The 9,210-nt window shown below is 36.3% G+C and overlaps 1 pseudogene; it reads right to left on the reverse strand.

Annotated features, from left to right (window-relative positions):
• Positions 1-235: 235 nt before the first annotated feature.
• LOC141421650 (small ribosomal subunit protein uS2-like) lies at positions 236-3,300 on the reverse strand (annotated as a pseudogene).
• Positions 3,301-9,210: the final 5,910 nt, after the last annotated feature.

A 9,210-nucleotide genomic window follows, 5' to 3' on the forward strand; every position in this document is an offset into this window, starting at 1 on the left:
ATAAATTTTTATCTAATAGTTTAGATATATCACCTTACATTTCTATATATTGTATTTTCATTTTCATTCTGCTGAAAATATGTTTTCCTATTATTTCTTCTTTGTTAGTAGAGCTAACCATCTGGGGATTTTCATGGCATCTTTCTATTATCATCTTGTAGTTTTTATTTTAATCAGAAAAGATACTTAATATTCTAATCATTTTAAATTTATCAATATGTATTTTATAGTCCAGAATATGATTTGTCTTGGTGAATGTCCTGGTCCACTTGAAAAAGAATGTTTCTTCTGATTCTGCGTTATGCTATAGTAGTATCAGGTTAAGTTGGTTTATAGTATTATTCTAGTCTTCTGCATACTTGTTGACTTTGTCTATTTGTCCTATCAATTATTGAAAGGGAAGTGTTGAACTTGTTGATTTCACCTTTCAGTTCTGTCAGGTTTTGGCTTCTTCTATTTTGTAACTCTGGGTATGGTGAGTTATGAAGTATGTATTTTTATTGAATGATGGGAATTGTGAATTTTAATTTGTTGGGTGATTGATATCAGAATGTATTTTGTCACACAAATGATAGCAAGCTTTCTTTACTTGTGGATTTATTACATGCAGTTTTTTCCAAGTGCAGGCAATAAATAAAGAACTAAACAAAGAATCCAAAGAAATTTCAAAAACAAAAATTATTTCAAAAACAAATGTGGAGAAGCTCTCAGTCAGTCCTGCATTATTGTCAATTGTATTTCAATGGTTGCATGACCTGTTGAGTGCCTCTTTTCCCTTAATTTTGTGAAAATGTGCCTCCCCCAAAGCAAACTGTAACCCAAAAGTAAGGTAAAGATGAATTGCTTATTTGAAGTGAAAATTTTTAGATTGGTTGGAGGTATGTCTTTAGCAGAAGTTGGGTGGTATTATAGAAAAAATGAATAAAGCATCTGCAGATAGCACTGAACTCTATGCATCCTGAGGATCTATGGGAGTCTCCTTAGAACTATATGTCTTCAAATGCCAGGTGCCTACTGCCCATTACCTAGATAAATTTGATTCTTTCAGACTTGCTTTTATGCCACATACAGCAGGCCATAGAACTGTCTTCATCATGAGACAGACTCAGTGAATTCTTTAACTCTGTTAAGGTGACATGTTTCTGAGAACTCCATCCAAGACAATGAAGCATGAGGACTTTCCACACCAGCTAGTAGCAACTCAAATTCCTCCCAATCCTGTGTGATTTCTGATTTGTTGACTTTTCAACTCAGTGCTCTCTAGTATTTGTTGCCTTTTCTACATGTGTGGATTAGTATTCGGCAGAAGGTAGGATAAGCCTCTTCTAATCGAAGAACTTTCTCTATACCTGCTCTCTGATAACTGGTGAATTACCATGGCACCAATTTACCCTAAACTCCAGTCTCTGTCTCCTCAAATCAACATGCCTGACAGTGTCTTCCATGTTCCCCCACCTTGTACCTTGTCCTAGAAACTGCCCACAAGCATAAAGGACTATCACAGAGATGGCTGCCTTGTCCCTTTTCACCTTCCTCGCTTGCTGTCCTGTACCTAAAATCCCTGTTTCATATGTTTCACTTTGTTTTCTAGTTTTTGTTTGTTTGGTTGGTTTGTGTTTATTTTCTGTCAACCTTTTCCATTTTGCTTACAAGTCTGCAGAAGAACAGCTTAAGACCACTCATTGGTCTACCCCACTAGGCAGCAGGGCAGCAGATCAGTCTTCAGGGGCAGGTGGGAACTCCAGTCTTCAGTAGGGAACTGATTGGCAGGCACGGAGGCCCCTGTCCACCTTCACACCAGTCAGGAGCTGGTACAGTGCATTCACCCTGAAATTCCTCCTGGGTTACAGCCTTTGCAACAATGGCCTGCTCTTCCTTTTTTATTTCATAGGATCTCTGTAGCAGTAGAGATCAGGCATGATTACCCTTGGGTGTTCTCAGATGGTGTGCCTATTCACAGAACTTCCTAGACTAGCGTCCACCACATCAGACCCACCAAGTGAACTCCCTTATTGTTGCACAGGATAGCAAAGTCTACAGAATGCAAAGGAAAAACTGTGTTGCACAGAGCAATGGTAAGAAGGTTGATTCAGGACACCTCTGTGAGAGACTTGTGGTCAGGCCTGGGATCAGTCACCATCAGAAGAAGCTCTCAGAAGGCTGCCTGTATGTAGCTAGTGAAGGTTCCAGGAGGCAAGTGGCCAGCAAAAGGAGCAGAAACTCCAGCACTGGCATCTGCAAAGTTTCAATGGCAGCAATGGTATGAGCTGGCAACAGAAGTTTCACCCAGGTTTTCTTCAGATTTACAATGTAGATATTACCACCTTACTTATCTCACATGTGTTGTCAAGGTTGGTGCCACTGAAGTGGGCTCCTGCTGCAAGGACTCTTGAGTATTTCCTCCTCCTTCATCTGTAGGACCTCAAGGGCCCTGACATCATGAAAGTCTCCCTTTGAGTTATGAGGACAATCAAAAACTGGTATAGACCCCCTGGGTAGTGTGGAAAGCTGGTTTTTTTTTTTAAGTAAAACATAAGTCTGGTTTCTCATACTCCATCTTGATCAAAAATAGAAATTTGTCTCTTCTAATTAAGTGCAAACTCTCCTGGATGTTACGTAATAATGATGCTTTTTGTACCAATAGTAATTTACTAGTCATCACTCTGGAATGATTAAAGATATTTACTACCATAGTGCTTTATGTCTTATTCTGAATTTTGGACTCTATTTTGAGAAAGGAGAGTAAAGAACAACTTTAACATTCAGAAATTCATAAATAGTCCATGATAATTTTCCTGTGGAGGACAGTCTCACAGATTCCAACCTCTGACAATGTCATGCTGAGGCCATGATAAGTAATTAACAATGATTGATAATTTTGTCAAAGCATAGATGCAAATCAGGTTATTCTGTGTTAATGAATTAAATGTTTATATCCTTCCCCAAATTCATTTGCTGAAATTGTAAGCCCCAATGTGATAGTATCCAGAGATGGGGCCTTTGAGATGCCATCAGAATTAGGTAGGTCATGAAGGTGGGGCCCTTGTGGAGAAATTAATGTCCATATAAAAAGAGAAGAATAGGAGTTGTCTCTGTGGTCTCCACCATGTGGAAAACAGACATCCACAAACCAGCACTTGAGCCCTCACCAAGCTCCAGATCTGCCCACACCTTGGCCGTGGACTTATCAGCTTCTGGAATGTGAAAAGCATTTATTGTTTAGGCCATAGTTCCTTCACTCTCCAGACTAGAACAAATCTCTGCTTCCTCAGAGACTCTCCAAAGTCCAAGTTCTGTAACTTGTCCTCCTAAAGCCTCTGACACACTTGAGGTTCCCCATACCTGAGTTCTCCTCAGCTGCAGTGAGTGACAAACCTACCTACAGATGCATTCCTGGTGGTCTTTGGAAGAATGTCATTGACAAAATGCAAAAACCCAAAATGGCTCTAGTGCAGAACGTTCCAGCAATGAATGAGGAAATGTTTTAGACATATTTCTTTTGTTTTTATTCAGAATCCTTACATTTTTAAAGTGTTTAAAAATCCAAAAGTTTTATGATAGCTATTCCACTCCTTACAACTTTAGTTTCCTAAGAAATCAAAATTAGTTCTCTCAGAAAAAAAAAAACAAAAATGCTTTGGATAAAAACCTTTGAAACATTAATTTTATAACTTGGATATTTTTATGTTTAAAAAGATTAATTTTTTAAACATTTACATAGAGTTATGGCTTATATTAAGAAATAAAAATTAGAAGGTTCTTTAAAATAAATTACACAGATCAAGAAAGGTCAAAGAAATTAAGTAAAAGATACTTGGTATCACTGGCTAAATGTAAATTTATATTTGAAAACACATCATTTAAAATAGGGCATGTGCCGCCTAGATGACCAGAGGGCCAGTTTCAGTAATTTGTCAGGGCTTCGTGTGATGAAAAACAACAGTCAGTCAGTACTTAATCACCTAGTAACTAATGACAACAAAGAGCCTGATGAAGACTTCTTTGACATCCTTAAAAAAATAAATAAATAAATAAAGTAGGGCATGGCTCAAGTGATAGAGAGCTTGCCTAGCAAGCTCAAGGTCCTGAGTTCACCCCCTAGTACCATAAAACCAAAAAACCCAACAACAACAAAAAAGAGAAGGTACCTTTTAAAATAGCTATGTCTTTAAAGAAGTGCAGAAATAGAAAAAATATATTTAAAAAATTATAGGTATTCATTATTTCAGCATCTACTTTTGAGAAGTACTTCATATTTATCATCTCTAGATTTCCAAATCAGTATTGTTATCATGATTTTTAAAATGATAAAAGGAGGCATGACTCAAATAGTAGAGCACCTGCCTAGCAAGTACAAGACTCAAACCCAGTACTAACAAAAAGTAAATAAAAAATAGAGAAAGAAAAGAAAACCAAGGTTTGAGATTTTTAAAGTGAGATTCTCAAGAATAAATTAGCTAGCTGGACAGTGCTCTCAACCTCATTCCAGCTACTCAGGAGGTGTATTTAGAAGAATCAGAGTCTGAGGCCAGCCCTGGGTAAAAACACAAGACTCTATCTGAAAAATAGTTAAAGCAAAAAGGAGTGGGAGTGTGGTACAGCACCTGCCTAGCAAACTCAAGTTCAAATCCCTAAGTTCAAACCCCAGTATGGCAAATAAAAAGAAAAAAATAAGAACAAATAGCTAATAAGTGCCAAACTTTTTCACTCAGCTTCTACTAGACTGATGTCTCAGACCTTCTGCTCAGCAATATTACTTTGCCTTTTTCTATAATTATAGTGATGATGGAATAAGAAATTTATATTTAAGAGAAAGAGCCTGCTGTCATCTAACAAGGATGCTACTGATGAAACACACCATTGAGAAATCAGAAACATTAGCAAAGAAGGGAAAGTAAGACATATAAGATTGTACACTGAGGAGGGAATGTAGATTGAAACCGTGACTACAGCAGGTGATACACCTGCAGTTCAAGGATTCTGTGAGGAGCAGGACTAGATGACATGATCCTCACCAAGAGACAATTGGTGCCTATTAAGGACACAAGGAGGAAGAAAAACTGGTGAAGAAAAATGCAATCAATTAAAATATGTCAATTGTAGCAGTGGAATACAGGCAGAGGCCTTAGATGAAGAGGAATAACTGCAGTGATTAATTAATACTAGAATTGCTAAACTGCGTTCTAGAGTTATCTTTGTTCTGAAAAGTGGATCATTAAACAGTGCTCTGTCATTTGCAGGGCGAAAACTTGCTTTGGAATCATCATCCTCCTTAACAGTGGTGTTCAGCTAGCAGATGTGGGTGGATTAACAATAAGATTTACCCAAACAAAAAGTCTTTACAGTCGGTGAAATTCATTTTATCTTTACAAGTTTGTTCATTTTAATACATTCTCTCCGAATATGGGATTATTCTATTGTCATACATAAAAATTCACAGAAGTAGCTCACAGAGATGATTACTTCTCCCTACATCACCTGTCCCCTTCATACCATCATTCGCGTATTCAAATGAATAACTTGAAGAACAAGTTATTCTTCAGAAAGAACTAAGCCACATTAATACTTTATAGCACATTTGTGTTTTAGTCTACAACTTTATTGGCTTAAACACAAATTTTCTTTTGATGTAGCAACATCATGTAAAAACAATCTAATGCAACATCCAGTGTTTTATCCTTATAGCCGAATGTAATCTGACAAATTTTCAATCAACAAAAAGATTACAATAAGAATTAGGCTTACAAATCCTTCTCCAATATCCATGCCTCGCTTCTCACCCACATTTTAGGTGAGCAAAGGCCATTTCCTGATGTCTGTAAGAAAATGAAAAAATGTATTTTTCATACTGCCTGTGAACCATCTTATCAATAGCAGAATTGGCCTTGTTATGCTCTGCTGTTTTCAAAACCTGTATAAACATCTATTACGTAATTCTGCTTTCCTCAGAAAAAGAATTTAATCCCAAAAGATTCAGTGCAATAAGAATTATCCAAATAAATATGGCGTAAATAGACCTTCAAGAACAAATGGATCAGATACCTCAAGCTCTACTGTAGTTTTGAATAGATATACTAAAATGAAATTGGATTTCAGAGATAGGAATAAAGGTATGAAAAATCCCTAGAATTTATAGATTGTGTTTTTGAGTACCAAAAATTGTCTTTCACAAAAGTGTGGACTCATTCTTTAAAATAGAAAGCAGATGTGCTATTTATAAGCATTAGCATTCTTCAGGATTGGAAAGGTCAGTAATTATCATTATAAAGCGTGTACTGATGGAACACCTCAATGTAACACCTGAAACTTTGAAACTACGATGGGCAACCTCTCAAAGATATAGAAATAGGCAAGTATTTTCTGAATAGGACTTCAGCCACCAAGAAAGTAAGAATAAGCATTGACCAGATAGGCAGGATACCAGAGGCTCACATCTACAATCCTAGCTACTTGGAAGACTGAGATCAGGAGGATCACGATTTGAGGCCAACCCAGGCAAATAGTTCACAAGACCCCATCTCCAACATAACCAGACCAAAATGGACTGGAGGCATGGCTTAAGTGGTACAGCATCTGCTTTGCAAGTGCAAAGCTTTGTGTTCAAACCCCAGTCCCACCAAATAAAGAGAGACAGAGAATTGACTAAATTGGATTGCATCAAATTTAAAAGCTTCTGCACAACAAAAGTTTCATTGGATAAAGAATACCAGAATATACAAAAATAATATCCAGAACATACAAAAAGCTCAAAAAATTAAACATCAACAGGACAAATAATCCCACTAATAAATGGACAAATGATTTACAAAGGTAGTTTTCAAAAGAAGCAGTACAAATAACTATTAAATACATGAAGAAGTGTTCAGTATCCTCAGCCATAAGGAAATGCAAATCAAAACTACACTAAGATTCCATCTCACCCTAGTCAGAATGATTATCATCAATAGCACAAACAACAAGAAATGCTAGAGAGGATGCAGGGAAAAGGAAAGTCTCATGCACTTTTGGTGGGAATGTAAATTAGTCCAGTACTATGGAAATCAGTATGAAGGTCCACCAAAAAACTAAAAATAGACCTACCTCATTCATGACCCCATCACACCACTCTTGGGCATAGATCTGAAGGAATGTGAAACAACATACAAGAGGGACACCTGCACGCCTGGTTTATTTTAGCATTATTTGTAACAGCCAAGTGGTGGGATTCACTTAAGTGCCCAACAACCAATGAATGGATAAAGAAAATATGACATACATATACACAATGCAGTAGAATTCAGCCATAAAGAAATTGCACCATTTATAGGAAAATATGGAACTAGAGATTATTGGATGAAATAAGCCAAGCTCAAAAAATCCAAATAATGCATATTTTCACTCATATACAGAATCAAGGTCAAAAATCAAAAAATTAATAATGAAATGTGAGTGTGAAGAGACACTATGGAGAAGCATAAAGAAAAGATAAAGAAACACACTCTGGTACAAGGATAGCTTATTGGTCATGTAAAATTAAAGTAATAAAGAAATAGAAGGAATGTCAATTTTAAAGTATATTTAATTGGTTGATTGCATCTTAATACTATAGCCTAATACTTTTGGCCTTCTGGGAAAAAAAGATCCAAATATCTCTAAGCTTATTTATTATAGAAATTATTGCAAATAGAGTTTTTAAAGGATCTTTTCATTTTATTAGATTAAAAAGCACAAGGAAATCAGAAGAAACAAAGGAGAAAAGATGGGGTGAGAAATACAGAAGAGGACTGAACAAAGATCAGAAGCAAGAAAAGGAAAAATCAAGAGTCCCAGCTCAGGGCAGTGCAGATAGATTTTTTAAATTGAGAAACCACATTGAAGATGGAAACAAGTTGGGAGTTAAACACTTCTGATGTATAAAGATCCTATTAACATTGACAAATCAGAGCACATTCTACGAATCTGAGCTTCAAAATACCCCACAACTTCTCCCATGGGGAAAATCTCCTCAAACGTCTCATCAGAACTTGTGTTGCAGACATGTTTAACTGAGAGAAATCTCTGAATAAATCATCAATTTACAGTTCAGTAGCAATGTAACTATAACTTTTTGATATTGAGGAATTCATAATTCATACTAAAATTCTAACAGGTAAATCTGAGGTTTACCTAAACTATCAAATGTTGCTCTAAGATTATAATCAAGTCACAGACCTTGATTGAGAGCAAATCATTTAATTAACATTGGATTTGATTTTACCATTTATAAAATGAGAAGTTTAGATCTCTTGCTTTGGGCTTCCTTATATCAATTAAAACTCTGAAATAATTTCATGAATCAATATGAATTCCAGCTATAAATTGTCTTCCAGAAAATCCTTTGTGGCAAGTGATAAAACTAGTCCATTCGCATGCAAAGCTTACTCAAATCACAGCAGAAATAGCTGCACTTCAGAGATTTGGGAATGAAGCATAGGAAAGGTAACTTCCCCAAAGTCAGACAACAAATAAATGCAGGAGCTGAGATTCTAGATGAGTTCCATCTGTATTCCCATCTCTATGCTTGCTCAATCACGTCTTCTGATTTATGTCCAACTGCTGACCCAATATTCAGCCATTCAGTAACCATGCCAAAGATTAGAATAACTGTTCAACCATCACACATTCCTATTTTAAAATATGAATAGCCACCAGTGATTCAAAGAAGTTTCTATGACTTATAGCTGTTCCAAGGAGGTGAGTCCTTAAAATGTTTGCCTATTCAGTGCATGAATTTCATTCTTGTACAGGTACCTGAAAAACGCAAACATAAAAACCTGCTTAAATTAAAAATCATGTAGATATCACATGTCTTAGATCAGGAGTTTGTGGACACAAGGACTGTGGGGGTGGAGAGGGAGTTACAGATTCCAGAGACATGGATGCGGAAATGATTTTGTTCAAATGTGGTTAGTGATCTGGTAAGGGAGTTCCAAGAGTGTTGCAGGATTCACTGGTCCACAATATTAAGAAAGAAACTTGAGAGATTATGAAGGAACTCTGACTAATGAGTCATTTGTTGCTAATAGCAACTTCTCTAAGAAAAAGAAGTTTGATTATAAATGATTTTTAAATTCATTTATGGAAACTGAATAGATTCATCTAGGAGTTACACTTACACAGATGAAAACATCACCATAGGAGCATCTCAAGAGAGTAAAATGTCTTGACAGATCTGCAAAATGTGTTTTGTGG

This window comes from Castor canadensis, chromosome 3 (assembly GCF_047511655.1).
Source record: "Castor canadensis chromosome 3, mCasCan1.hap1v2, whole genome shotgun sequence".
In the NCBI taxonomy this organism is placed as follows: domain Eukaryota; kingdom Metazoa; phylum Chordata; class Mammalia; order Rodentia; family Castoridae; genus Castor; species Castor canadensis.